Below are 14,900 nucleotides of genomic sequence, written 5' to 3' on the forward strand. Positions count from 1 at the left end.
TCAGGGAGGACTCAGCCTGGCCTGGAGCTGCTGGGTGACACTGAACATAAGGGGGTTCAAAGTGGGATTTAGCCCCACGGAGACTCTGAGCTCCTCTTCATCTCAGTCAGGAACTTTGGGCCCTGGATAGAAGGTTGAACTGTGGAGCCCTCAAAAGATCATTGTACTGTCTTTAGCAACTAATAAAAAATAAAATAAAATAAAAGATCTGTGCACATCCAAATCCCTGTGAATATAAACTTATGTGGAAAGAAGGTCTCTTGGGGATAATTAAATTAAGAATTTCAAATTAAGATCATCATGTTTATCTGGGTGGGCCCTAAATCCAATGACAAGTTTCCTTGTAAGAGAAGACAGGGGACTCTTGAGAAAGAGGAGAAAGCTTGGGAAGAGGCAGGCGGAGACTGTGGTTATGCACTCACACACCCAGGAATGCCAGGAGCCACCAGAATCTGGATGAGGCAAGGAAAGACTCTCCACCAAAGCCTGGGGCACCTTTGATTTCAGACTCCTAGCCTTCACAACTGGGAGAGAATATATTTTTGTGTGTGTGGCTTTAAACCACCAAGTTCATGGTAATTTGTTGCAGCAGTCCCAGAAAACTAATACCCTTTGAACTTATCTGAGACACTACAGATCCAGGTACTTGAAAGTAACAAAATAAACACGATCAAATTGCCTGATGGGAGGCAAATATAGTGCCTTGCTATGTAGCAACTCTTTACAGAGAACAGCCATATACACACACACACACACACACACACACATACATACATACACACACACACACACACACACACACACACACACACACATTGGCTCCACAGAGCTATAATAACACAGAGATGCTGTGTGTGTTAATTCATCCCCTGAACAGGTCTCTATTGAGTGACAACCATGTTCCAGGCATCAAGTTTAGTGCTGATTATACAATAATAATCCAAACATCCTGGGAAGGATGCAGTTTCAAAGCTGATATCCCTGGCATCGCTTGGTCCAAGCCACCCCATCAGTGAATGGAGCATTCAGTGATGAGATTCCCATGCACAGTGCTCCGTGCCTGAATCAGTCTGATCCAGGACCATTCCTTCCTCAATGCTTGATGGCCCTGGTCCAACCTTCTGCTCCAGTTTGCATGGCTTTGGCCCAGGGTCCACCTCACTATCCCAGCTCCCTGGATCCTCTCTGGCCTCACCCCTCTGGTCTCCAGAAACTACTCTCAGCCACATCCTTTCTTCCCTGGCCCAGCTAGCAATAGATTCCATTGGATTGACCATCCCAGCATGGAGTCACACTGCCTGAGCTTGATCCCTGACTTCACCATTTATGGACTCAGTACACTTAGGAAAGTATTTACTATTTCTTAGTCTCAATTTCCTTATCTATCAAATGGAGATAATAGTGCCTGTCTCATGGGGTTTGTCAATGGATTAAATAAGACAGTGTCTAGTTTCTAGTCAATAAATAACAGCTATTAGTATTTTTGCAGAACTGGTACCTTTCTTAGTTGTCCTCTCTCTCCCACCAAGAGGCCTGGGGTCCTTCTTTCTGGTCTAACCTGAGAGGTTGTGCTTTTCTATATGAGCTAGGAAGGCACCTTGCAGAATGTGTGAGTGCAACTCACCTTGAGCCAACTGGACAAAACAGCAATGAAAAGAACAGCATGGTAGAGAAGGCACCCAGCAAGAGGCAGTGGGACCTCTGGCTTCACTCACCCATAGCCTGGATGTTCAAAATAAGAAAAATGCAGCAGCAAAGAGGAAGTGGGATCCTTGACCCTGCCTCCCTCATGCTCAGAAACGCTTTGTTAAGCAACAGTGGTGGACCATGAGAACTGGCCATGTGCCACATGGCAGCCCTTTCACGTAGCCTGATTCTCTTGCATATTGAAACCAACAAGGCCTGGGACTTTTAGATGCTTTTAATTCTCCCTTCCCTGAATCCCAAGTTTTAAACTCATTAAAAATGACATTTTGTACTCAAATACTCGTACATGCACATTTATAGCAGCACTACTCATGATAGTCAAAAGGTGGACACAACCCAAATAACCATCAACACATGAATGGATAAACAAACTGTGGTATGTCCATAAGTGGAATACTATTTGGCCATAAAAATGAATGAGGTGCTGATACATGGTGCGGCTTGAATGACCCTCAAAAACATTATGCTTAGTCAAAAAAGCCATACAAAAGGTCATGCATTGTAGGATTCCATTTATATGAAATAACCAAATGAGTAAATCCATAAAGATGAAAAGCAGATCGGTGGTTGCCAAGGGCTACAGGGAGAGAAGAATAAGAACCAACTGCTTAATGGAATTTCCTTTTGGGGTAATGGAAATATTTTAGAACTAGATAGAGGTGGTAGTCACATAACATTGTGAATGTACTGAATTATTCCCTTTAAATGATTAATTTTATGTTATGTGAGTTTCACCTCAATTTTTTAAAAAATGCTACTTACACCTCTAACATCTAAAGAATCCAGAGTCTGAAAACCATCTCTCCTCCACAGGTCTGGTTCTGAGAGCTTTTCCCAGGGGAAAAGAAAGAGGCTGAAAATTTGGAGCCAATGCAATGACTCATCCTTTAATGAGGATTATTTTGAAAAGAGGCAACCAAAGAGCCAGGTCAGGCCATCTGCAAGAGACGTATTTAATTTCAAAAGCAATTTGTTCTAAGTTATGGTATCTTTCATGCATTCAATTCCAGAAATATTAGTGTTTTTTAATACCTCCCCCACACCAACTGTAAGATCTCACAGCAGCTTTCTGGATTTGCAGCAAGCCCCTGATTCCTTCTGAACATGTTTGGCTAAAGTCTTGAGTGTCCCTACCTGACATATGGAGGAAAAAAATGCTCCACCCACAGTTGTACCCATTCTCTAAAAGGTCTTCCCAAATGACATTCCATGTAGCACTTTTGCAAATGTGTGGATAAGGTAAAGTTACATTTGGAGGAACTATTTCTACTTCAGATGGACAAATGCCAGAATCGTCAATTCAGTGCTATGGGTGCCTGAGAGAAAATAACTCCCCTGTGCCTCACGGATGGAATTTTCTCTTGCTTCTCCCTTAGTCTAGTAGTCCAGGGCTGGTAGGGCAGTGTGTCAGTGTTGGGAATCCAAACTTCTTCCAGATTGTTTTTTCTGCTCATCCTTATCCATACAATCCAGGAAAGTTCAATACTATGTCCACCCTCTGGCCTGCAGAAAAAAGGAAAGAGAAAGAGAGTGGAAGGCAAATCCATTTCCCTTTCAACATGTGAACCTGGGAATTTCACATAACACTTCTGCTCATATCCCATTAGCCAGAATCTAGTTGCACCATCATGCCTAGCTGCAAGGGAGGCTGGCCATATGCCCAGCTTAAACTTCTATGACTTAAAAAAAATATATAGAGAGAGAATGACATTGGGAAATTCAGCTGTGATCCAGCCTACCCGCCCCCCAGCTAATTTGGCATTGCTTCTCTCACCAATGCTCCCATCACTGTCATTCAAAATGCTGGGTTAGTGCCCCACCTCTAAGCCTTTACTCACACTCTTCCCCAACAGGGAAAGTTCTATCCACTTCTCCACACCTGTGCTACCTTCACAATGCCCTCAGGTGGCATGTCTTTTCCTAACCCTTCCCTGACAACTACAGCTTACAAAGATTTCCCCCAGCATTCCCCCACGTTTATGTTTTCATAACGCATCCTGCTGTTTTTCAGACCCAAACAGTAGGCTTCTTAAGAACAGGACCCTTATTGAGTATTTTTCTTGTATCTCCTGGATCTCTAGTGCTGAACACAAATATATATATTTAACAATTATACTCTGAAATTAATTGAATTTTATCAAAAGCATATGCTGAATACTTTAGGACAAAATTCTTTAATTATGGTATTTTTCACCAGAATGGTCTTAATTAATATTTAAACATGGGGCTGAGGATATAGCTCAGTTGGTAGAGTGCTTGCCTTGCATGTGTAAAGCCCAGGGTTCAAACCCCAGCACCACCACCAAAAAAAAAAAAATCATTTCTGTTGAGGCTGGGGATGTGGCTCAAGCGGTAGTGTGCTCCCCTGGCATGCGTGCAGTGCTGGGTTCGATCCTCAGCACCAAATATAAACAAAGATGTGTGTCCGCCGAAAACTAAAAAATAAATATTAAAAAAATATTTACACACACACATACAATTTCCCAACTCAAGAAACAGGCTTTATTCCTTAATTTTTCATTCGATTGTTTAGTGAGCAAATTTGCACCAATATTATCTGCACCATTTAAAAAATTAAGCAGGATAAACATAACCTGAGCATTTAACTTAGGACCTGGTACACAGCCAGTACAAAATAAATGTTCAGAGAAAACAGTCAAGGGTAAAGTATAAGCACAAACTGAATTAGAGCATTTAAAAATTACTGCTATAGGAAGAGCAAAGATTCTGGTATTAGATTTTTCAGGTTGAACTTTGGTTCTTCGACTTACTCTTTACAGGGTTGCAGAGCATGAATTGAGATTGACTAATGTGTGCTTGCCATTATCTACTCTCTCTCAGTTCCATGTGTACCCTTCTGTCTTGCAAGTGGTGATACTGGGGCCTTGGAGGCTGAAAATTATAAATTCCCTGGCAAACCAATTTCCAGTTCTGGTCTGAAACTTGCAGGTACAATTGGAAGACTGGAAGGCAGGAGAGAAGAAAGGACTCTCTCCCTGCTTGCACCTTGTTTTAGACAGCTACAATTCTAGCATCTTTTGTTATTCTAGCCTTGGGGTCAAGCCACTCTCCTATCACCAGCCACATAGTGGCTCATTGGCAGTTCAGTACCAGATACTTGATGTTCTTGCAGCAGTTCAGCTCCTAAGGTGGACCTTCCTCTGGACTCCTAAGTTCTTGTTATACCTCTACTTCTGTCGCTCCAGCCCTAAGATTGCTTCTTGTAGTTGCTAATTTCACTTCTCCCTTTTGGATGTTCCAACATCTGTGAAATCCATACACTGTATTAGATACCCTCTGGTTGAAATACCTAGCATGATTTCAGTTTGGTTTTTTTCCTCCTTGGACTTTGAATGCTATGGAATGTAATGTGCTACATGCATTTAGACTGCCCAACAAATATTAATTCTTCCCATAGGTGAATTCACTCTGTTGTGTTGAAAAAGAACACATGATGCAAGTAAAAATATAGCAATTTTACTTTTAAATTATAGTTTCCTTTTAATGTTTTTATGCATTCTCCATAGGCTCTGTATTCTACAAAGACACTGGCTTTCAGGCTTAGGTATGAATCAGAATCAACAGTGACATCCTCAAATATGAAGATGTTCATGTTCAGCAAGGACCTGGATTTCAAGGGATAAGTCTGACTTAAGTGTCTTTTTAATAATAAGTTCTCCATGTCATCATCATTTGTGCTAAAGTTTGAGTATGTCTGGTTTAGACACTCAGACATAATACATTAGATAGTATGATTTCTTGATGCCTCACAAACATTGCTTGTTACTTGCTTACTGGTATATCAATAAATGTTGTTTGATAATGGTGTTGATACTTTATCTCAATTACCAGTTTAATAGTCCCTTGTTTCCTTGACATCAAGTTCAGACCAACCGTGAGCTGATTGCCTACCATGGTACTAGATATTTCTTAGGTCCATTACAGATGTAAGGGGTAGAGCAAACTCCCACAGATGAGAGATGGCAAAATCAATGATCAGCCTATTAGTATTAGGAAATGTATCATCACCAGCCACCAGCTAGGGAAAATCAAAGCCTCATCATGGGAACACTGGAGGGAAGACAGAGTTCTTTGGTGGGCAGACTTGGAGAGAGACTCTATTTCAGCCACGTCACCTAGAATAACTTCCCATTCTGAACCTCAGCCTCTTCAATGATACAATGGGATAAAAGCAATACTTTCCTTGTGGGGGAAAATAGATGACAAATGCTTAGCATGCCTTTGGCAGAGACCAAATGCTCAATAAACATCATCTGCTATTATAATTGTTATTCTTATTATCACTAGCAAATAAAGTCTGCAGGAAACTTGGACTTCCTCTTCACAGTCCTCGTAAACATCCCCTTTTTGTGGCTTTTTTGCTTTCACCTGTTAAACAAGGCTGACAGAAAGCCTCACCTACTTTTCCTCCCATTATCTGATGGACTAAGAGAATTTGAGCCAAAGGAGAACTTGCAATCATTCTGCCAAAACCCAATCCAACTATTCTCATGAGGGTCAAGTTTCTCAAATGGCCCAAAGGCCGCTCAGCATGGCCTTATTTGCACCTCTGTAAGCCACACAGGCAGCGACACTAAGAACAGGAATGGGTTCTATGGACCAAATACCTCTCTGTACCATCAAGTCGGCAGGCCTTGGTTGGTGACTCTTGGTAGCAGAAGGGCAGGCCCTGGAAGCCCCCGAAGCCTCTTGTCTGGCTCCATTCACAGCAGTAAATAGATACATGCTACAGAGGGACAGTGGCTGCGTGAATCTGGAGAGATGTGGGAGCCTGTGTCGCTCTCTGAGTGGTTATTTTCTATCTTGTGTATCCTGTAGGGGGTTAATTAACATCCCCAACGGTATACGATTCTGGCTGTGTCACCACTAGGGGATATAATTTAAGGTCACTGTGAAGTTAAGTGAAGACAACAACAGCAGCTGCAGCCTTTGTTGTATCCAGATTGGGAGCTGCGGAGCCTGCCCTAGTCCTGCGCTTCATTATGCGCCAGCACCGTTAACAAACCAATGACGGGCAATTGAACCAGAGAACCAGGGCATTCACTGAGCATGTGCCACTGAGCCAGGGCTCCAGCCTTTGTGTCATCATCATGGCTGACGCATGCTGCTCCCAGGCTCTCACTGCCTCCAAATGACATTCCCCAGTCTCAAGATGAAGGCCAGGTTGGGGACTATGACAATTTTTCACATTTTATGTCTCCAGACCCCTTCCCCCTATTTATATATCTGCAGTTGTAATTCAATTTACAGTAGAACTTCCCTATAAGGTTGAGAGTATATCAAATTCTGAAAAAGCAAGTCGTATTTTAAATGCGCTGGGTAAATTGGAATTTATGTTAGCTCTCTATCTCCATATAACAAATTATCCCCAAAACACAGTGGATTCAACAATGCTGAACGTTTATTATCTTCACAGTGTCTGTGGGCCAGGGATCAGGACTGCCTCAGCTGGCAGTTCTGGTTTGGGGACTCTCAGGAGGTCACAGCTAAGACATCAACTAAGGCTGTGATCATCTGGAGGACCTGCTTCCAAAATGGCTCACTCACCTGACTGTCAGGTTCTACTCTTGCTGTGGACCTCTTGGTCCACTTGAATGTCCTCCCAACAAGGCAGGTGACAACCCCCGCCCCAAAGTGCCACAGAATGGCAGAATCTGAAGATCTTTGCAGCGTGAAGGGGTTAGACTTTGCAGCTTGGGTGTGGCCTACAGGAGCGCACACACTCCTGGACACCTAGTCCTCCAGGAAACCCTTGCTGGCACTGACTAGGATGTTGTGTGGTGCAGGTTCCAAGATGAGGATTAGATGCAGCACCAGGCACAGCTGAAGAGACTCCAGGGCAGGTGGAAAGAGGGAAGTGTGTTTGTGTGTATGAAGGAGGGAAGTGTGTTTGTGTGTATGAACTATTAATGCATAGTCATTGACCTAGAGTGTGGTGAATAAAACCACTAGGACAAAGGCCATCACTCCATGTCCCACTCAGTGTAGCCAATGTAGAGGACCCCCAACCCAAGGAAAGAGAGAGTAGAAGGTACATGGACTGTCCAGACATTGGCTGCAGGGTCCAAGGGGCATCTACGTATGCAGCAAGAAGCGGCAACCTGCTGTGCTCAAATGGCCCAACCCAGAGGACTTTTGCTGAAGATGGTGAGGCAAGGATGAATGAGAAGGCTTTGTCCTTCTTGGTGTGAGCCTCTCTCCCATGAGAACGGCAACAATCACCCAGAGGGCTGATGGGGACATGAAGAGGTACCCTGGGTGGCAGCGCCAGCCTAGGCTACTGTTGAAAGTCTGTGGAGGTCAGAGGCACAACATTCAGAGCTCAGTCTCTTCCTCAGAGGGCAATGTCGCCTCTGGGTTGGGGCTGACATGTTCAGGTTTGTGCCCTGGTTATGCCATTGACTAGCCGTGTCTTAGAGAAGCCCCTTATTCTCCCTTTAGCCTCAGTTTCCTCACCTGTCAAAGGGAAGAAGGATACCCACCTCACAGAGCTGGTATTTTAGGTAGAGGAAGTGAGGGGGGGAAGGGGACATGGGGGTAGGAAGGAGAGTAGAATGAACCAGACATTATTGCCCTATGTACATGTATAACTATACGACCAGTGGGATTCCACATCATGAACAACCAGAAGAACGAGAAATTATACGCCGTCTATATATGAAGTATCCAAGTCCATTCCACTGTCATATATAAAATTAATTGGAACAAATTTTAAAAAAATGAAGATAACTGAGATGAAATATTTAACACAATCCTGGGCCTCTAGGAAAACAGTCAGCAAAGAGTTGCTATTTTTGATTGTTACTATTTTTACAAATGTTGTGGGCAGCTGCTACCAGGCTTTGTTTGGCTTTGTTGCTCCGCATTTCTTCCTTGGATAAACTGGGCCCCCCCACCCCGCCCACATGGTTCTGGTGTTCCACTAATCCAAGGACCAGGACTGCTATGACAGGGAAGAGGCCAGGGACCAAGCCTGGCCAACTGACGCTCACTCCCAGGGATTAGAAGCCTAAACACAGACACACAGGAAGTTTGCTCACGCTGAGTCATCCCGGGGCAGGGAATTCCACCGCGACTTCCCGGAGCTGCTCCTGCTGTCTCCCTCCCGGGGTCTGGTATCCAACTCACTTTTCCAGTGTCTGAGCATGGCCAGGATCCTCCGACTGGGATCCTCAGGGGCTTCGATGACTCAGGGTCATTTTTGTTTTATGGTTTGCAGTCAAGTATCCCCACCTGACAAAACCTCCCTGGGGCATGATACCTCTACAGAGATGGCCACCTGAGTAGGAGTGGTGACACAGGGCTGGAGGAAAGGATGTGACCTTGACACTTCCTCCCTTCTCTCTCCTCCTTGGGATATCAGGGTGGCTTCTCCACCATTGATTTTTTTTTTTAATCATGGTAATACATGTATTTAATTCTGTCAAGTAGTTAATAAATAAAGTTAAGGTATGTTTGTACCCACCTGGAAAAGATATACGTGGATTTATTGTAAAGGGATCCAATATTTAAAGATAGAAAAGAAAATCTTAAAGTTACTAGAAGAAAACATAAAAAATAAATGAATTATATTTATAATTCTTGAGTGGGGGAGAATCTAATCATAACCCCAGAATCTATAAAAGGAAATATTTATAAATCTTACTACATATGATCAAAAACTTAGCTGAATAGTAAGGACAAAAGAAACTTCCCCCACTGCCCTCCAAAATTGTAACATGAACAATTATTTTTTCCTAAAATGTAAAGAGCTCTTAGAAATCAACAAGGAAAAGGTCAAAAACTAGTAGAAATGTGGGGAAAGGACATAATCAGAGTCCAGAGAAAAAGAAAAATAAGTGGCTCTTAAATATCTAAGAGATGCTAACTTCATTCATAATAAGAATTTGCCATGAGATTTTACCAACTTTAACTTTTTAAAAATTTTTGTTTATTTTGTGTTTATTGTTTTGTTTTGTTGAGACAAGTTCTCTATGGAGCCAAGCTGGTCTTGAACTCACAATTTTCCTGTCTCAGCCTTCCAAGTAGTTGGTATTACTACTTTAATATCGAACATTTCTTTAGAATGTTATTGTTTCTATTATTACTTTTAATTTCTAAGAGCTCTTTCATGTTGTCTGATTTTTACAGGATCCTGTTTAAATTTTATGAATTGATAGTCCTTTGGATCTTTTTCTGCTTTTTCCAAGTTCGTTCTTTCTTTCTTTTTTTCTTTTCTTTTTTTTTTTTGATGGAGTGTCTATCTTGCATGCAATCAATTTGTCAGCCTCCAACCATTCTTAAATGTCTTTCAATTCCTAAATGCAGTCTTTCTTGGAGTTTTCAGACTATAGATTTTCTCAAATAATTGTAAAAGTAATACATGAATGTGTTCCCATTGTCAAAGATTCAAACAAGAGGAAAGTATACTGAGAAAAATGTAAAAGTCCCCACTTACTCCCACTCCTGTTCCCAGAGTAACCACAGGCATCAGTTTGGTGTACCAAGAGGACATTCCCCACACAGACCAATTCCTCCCCGGTCAGTGCTGAGGTGTTACATGTGTGTATATATATGTAAATATATATACATACATATTTAATAGTTCATTTGATCTATGAGAGTTATTTAATATTTAAATTAATTACCCAATTTTTGAATATTAGATAATATTCAAATCAAATAATTTAGATTCCTAAATTCTAAAAAAAAAAAAAAAAAGAAAAGGAAGTCTGGCAACATAGTACCATATACCCATTAACATGAAAGAGTATATTTTCTTCAACTTTCCTGGTCCCCAATTGACCTATGCTTAGCTATATTACTTGCCTGGGTCCTGTAAGTATTGGAGTGCATAACCTTCCAGGTTAAGGTGTTGGTGGTATGTGCTCTGGAAATCGTAATACATCCATCATCCATCAGATTAGCCTACCAGGTCACAGGCAGGTCTTCCACACAGAAGCACAATATGAGGGAAAGCCCCCCCTTCAGAATGACATAGAGAACACTGGGCTGGGAAAGATTGGAACCTGGGTCAGTGAGATGAATGGACTTAGAAAAGAGGATGACCTCACTGGCTATCCATGAAAAACTGATCCCTGACTTCCCTAAGCAATATCACTTCCACAGATCTTCTCAAGATAGATTCCACAACGGTGAAACACACTTTCTGACTTCTGAGTGGTAGAGTAGGTAGAAAGGGCAGGTGAGGCTGGAAATGTTGACCTGCTACGGGGGGTGGATGCTCAGTGAACTGTCTGTTACCATAGCTACTGGGTCATGAATGGTTGCCACTAGCCTTCACATTGCTGATTACCAAGGTTGACTCATCACCATTTTCTCTACAGTCAGGGACACAACCCCGTGTGGCCATCTGTCCCTAAATAACATCCCTCATGCATCAAATGCAAGTGGGTTAGGGGTACATATAGCTTTGATCTCTCTGTACAAGGCTTCTATCTCATTTAACTGGTAAATGGCCACAAATCCACGTATCCAAGGCAAATTATGATTTAATTCCAGATGAATGCTAAAGAACACCAATATTATAAACTCAAAATGGGCAGGTCCTTAGTTGTAAGAAGGTATTAGATATTTTCCAGAGGAAGAGAACATTACTGGCCCATTTTAATTTGCTAACATACAGAGAAAATTTTAGTTTCCTTGTTTCAAATCTTCCTTTTAGTGCTTGGGATGGCTTGGGGTAAGGCATTTGGCCAAAGGTCACCGTTTGTTCAAGTGCCTACAGAACCCAGAGCAGAGAGCTGGCATGCTGGTGTCAAGTCACATAAAGCTCTCCCGGGACACTTTTCACTGAAGAGTAGTGTGACCCCTTGTTTTGGCCACTGTCTCCTCCTTACCCTGCTTCCAACCTTTCTCCCCTTTTCTTGTCAGCTGCACTCCCAAGGGTCCTTTAACTAGTTCCCAGTTGGTCCTCAGCTCTGAAACCTGTACAGAGATCACAGAAACAATATCGAGGCCACCGTTAAAGTTTATCTTGTTCCCAAAAAGACACCAGCCTTTCCTCCAGTAAATCGCTTCACTAAATTGTACACTAAATTGTACTTGGGAAATAAAAAGGTTTTCTTTGAACAAACAGTCATCCTGAGCAGAAGTAAAGACATTTAGTGGGGAATGTGGGGACAGCTCCATGCTTCCCTCCTGGATGTTACTTTAGGAGAAAAGAAAAGGACAGGAGTGGGGAGACAACTGTATGTCATTTCTCTTTCTTCTGTCCCAACTTAGATGTATTCCTGTCTTTACTTTTATCTAACACTGCTATCATAATTTCTCTTGTTTGCTTCCCATTGTTGCATAGAAAAATGGAATTCTGCGCCATGATTGAATCTAAATACTAAAATCATTTAAGATCCACTACTCCTGGGACACCCAGCAAAATGTAATAAGTTTCTCCAAATGTGACCTAATTATAACTGTCCTTTTAAGTTTTATTTCCCAACAGAACCAAATGTCTGCAGCTAAAAATAATTCTTGAAACAGGTCCATGTTGCCACAAAACTTTCAGAGTCACTTAAATGTTATCTGTCTTCCCTATATATTTTACTCTTCTATTCCTGTGTGATAAAAGCCAGATGACCAGGCCAGGAGAGACAGGAAGCCAGGCCACACTTCAGCAGGAACATGCTGGGCCAGCATCATCATGCCAGGCCACACCTACCATCTGACAAGGCCAGGGGTCAGGGTACTACTTGTTCACTGATGCTTGAAGGAACCAGTGACCCTGTCTAACTCATGCATTGCTCAGGCCCGAGTGAAGGCTTCCATGCTCAGTGGTCGGTACTCTGCCCTGCTGTCCCCGTGCCCCCAAGAACACCAAGCTTGAATGACTTGAGCTGGGTGCCAGGAAAACATTGCTGTTGCTCCACATGGTTGAACATGCTCAGGTCTTAGTACCCCTCCATCTCCATGGTTCAAGGTGTTCACATTCTCCTTCTAATGTCACTTGCAGTAAATCTCCTATTAAAGGAAATCCTGTTGGACAAGGTGGTATATGCCTGCAATCCCAGAGGCTTGGGAGGCTGAGGCAGGAGGATCACGAGTTCAAAGCCTGCCTCAGCAAAAGCAAGGTGCTAAGCAACTCAGCGAGACCCTTCCTCTAATTGAGATACAAAATAGGGCTGAGTGTCCCTGAGTTCAATTCCTGGTATTTCCTCCCCATCCCCCCCAAAAAAGAGGCAATCCTGTTTTTCTAAAAGAAAAAGCCCACTCTGTGATTAGCCAGCATCCTTGCTTTATTTACCCTGACTTGTCTAGATCTGGCTCCTAACTGTGAGGTTCTCTAAGGACACTTTCAGAAGTGGTTTCCTTTTCAACCTCCCTGTTTCACTCTCTTGAAAAGAGCAAAAGATAAGGGTTCCTCTGATCTAAGGCCACATGCCCTGAAGGTTATATTCAGAATGACCGCACATGTTCTGAAGTCAGACAGACTTAGGCTTGACTCCCAGCTCCTCACCTGTGTGACCTCCACCAGGTGCATGGACTTCCCCCGTCTCAGTGTCCTCATCCATAAAATGGGGATGATAAAGAGTGACTTCATGAAGTTTTTATAAAGATTAAAATGGAGATAAAGAATTCCAAGCACTTAGCACAAAGACACTGGCATGTGGAACACATTCAATAGATGTGAGCTATTATTAGAGCACTGGAATAAATCCCTTCTTCCAGCTAAGATAATGCCATTAGTACAGACAGAAGATGCTATTTCTGCTTGTCAGAGGGTGCCAAAAGGATTCAAGCCAAAGATGGCTACAAACGAAATTACCTGAGTCCTCTGGATGCTTTTCTCTCCTGGTTCCAACTCATAAAAGAAGTAAACAGTTAAGAAAAAAGGGAGGCTACAGCCAGGTTCATACCCAGAAGGCCTGATTGGAACCCACCAGCAAAAACAGGTCATTTGCAGCACTTTCTCCAACCTGAAAAGGAGAAGCTGAATTTTAAAACGAGCAGATACATTTAAAATTTCATTCTAGACATACACATTTATTCTGTTCTAAATTGCACCCTTGAATCTCCACTGGGCGGGGATGGGGGGCAATGAAGGCTCCAGTTCACCCATGTTTGAAGCTGGATTTGAAATGCCAAGTCTGATATCAAGAGCTTTGTAAAATGATACAGACAGTCACTGAGAGCTCCCTACCCAGCCATGCCAAAAAGCACTGCAGGCTTCTACCCAGAGAGACTAGAAGAAAAGAGACAAGAAAAGAACATTGACTGCCGGAAGCAACAAAGAACAGACTAGCAAAGACAGAAGGTGTGGGAGCACTGCTTGGCCATGACGGTGATGGAGACCAGGGTGCTGGGAGAGATCAGGGAGGGGTGGGGTAAGTCCAACAGCACATCTACAGCATGCTCAGCTGTGCTAGGTGCTCTGAGATCTGGAGCCAGAGGAGATTCAGCCTCCACACAGCATCTCACAGAATTTCTAGCACAAACCACAAGAAGATGGTTGATTGGAAACATCGTGATAGAGCTTACCTGTAATTCAAATATAATGGAAATCTGAGAACCTCCCATTGATATTAATAAACAGAGAGTAAGTAAATAAATATGTTCTCAAAGAATCTCTGAAAAAAATTCCAACCAATAATATCCTACAGTAATAATAATAATAATAATAATAATAATAGTTAATATCCCCATGTTGTACAGAGAGGGATCATCTGTCATATTCTTACTAGGTACTTATATATAAGTACTTATATATAAGTCTTGGACAGTCTAATCAGAGTCCACTGGCCTAGCTGTTTGCTTTAGATGTCAAATGTATTAATTAGTCTCTATCTTCCTTTGTCTTCCACACCTGTGCATACTGGGCTTTCAGCTAATCAATATGAAGCCAAAGGGCCAGGAACAGATCCAATGGGCTCCACCCCATCAGAAGTCCCCAAGCCCACCCCAGAGCTCTACAGATACACCTTGGCAGCCTGCTCTGCGGACCAGAAGTCCTGGCTATGGCTGCCCAAGAGTGACCCTCGACCAGCAAGAATGGAGCTAGTGGTCTCTCCAGATTTCTCCCCCTCCCTCATGGTCTCTCAGAAGGTCCCCGGGGTAGAAAGGTACTTCTTCACCTTGTTTTACCGGTTTGCCTCCCTCTGTATCTCACTTCTACCTCCCTCACTGTGCCTCTGGCGTCACCCCGTCACCAGCTGCTTTCCTTTCCTAGGGCTGCCATA

Source organism: Urocitellus parryii, chromosome 7, assembly GCF_045843805.1.
Source record: "Urocitellus parryii isolate mUroPar1 chromosome 7, mUroPar1.hap1, whole genome shotgun sequence".
NCBI classification, from domain to species: Eukaryota; Metazoa; Chordata; class Mammalia; order Rodentia; family Sciuridae; genus Urocitellus; species Urocitellus parryii.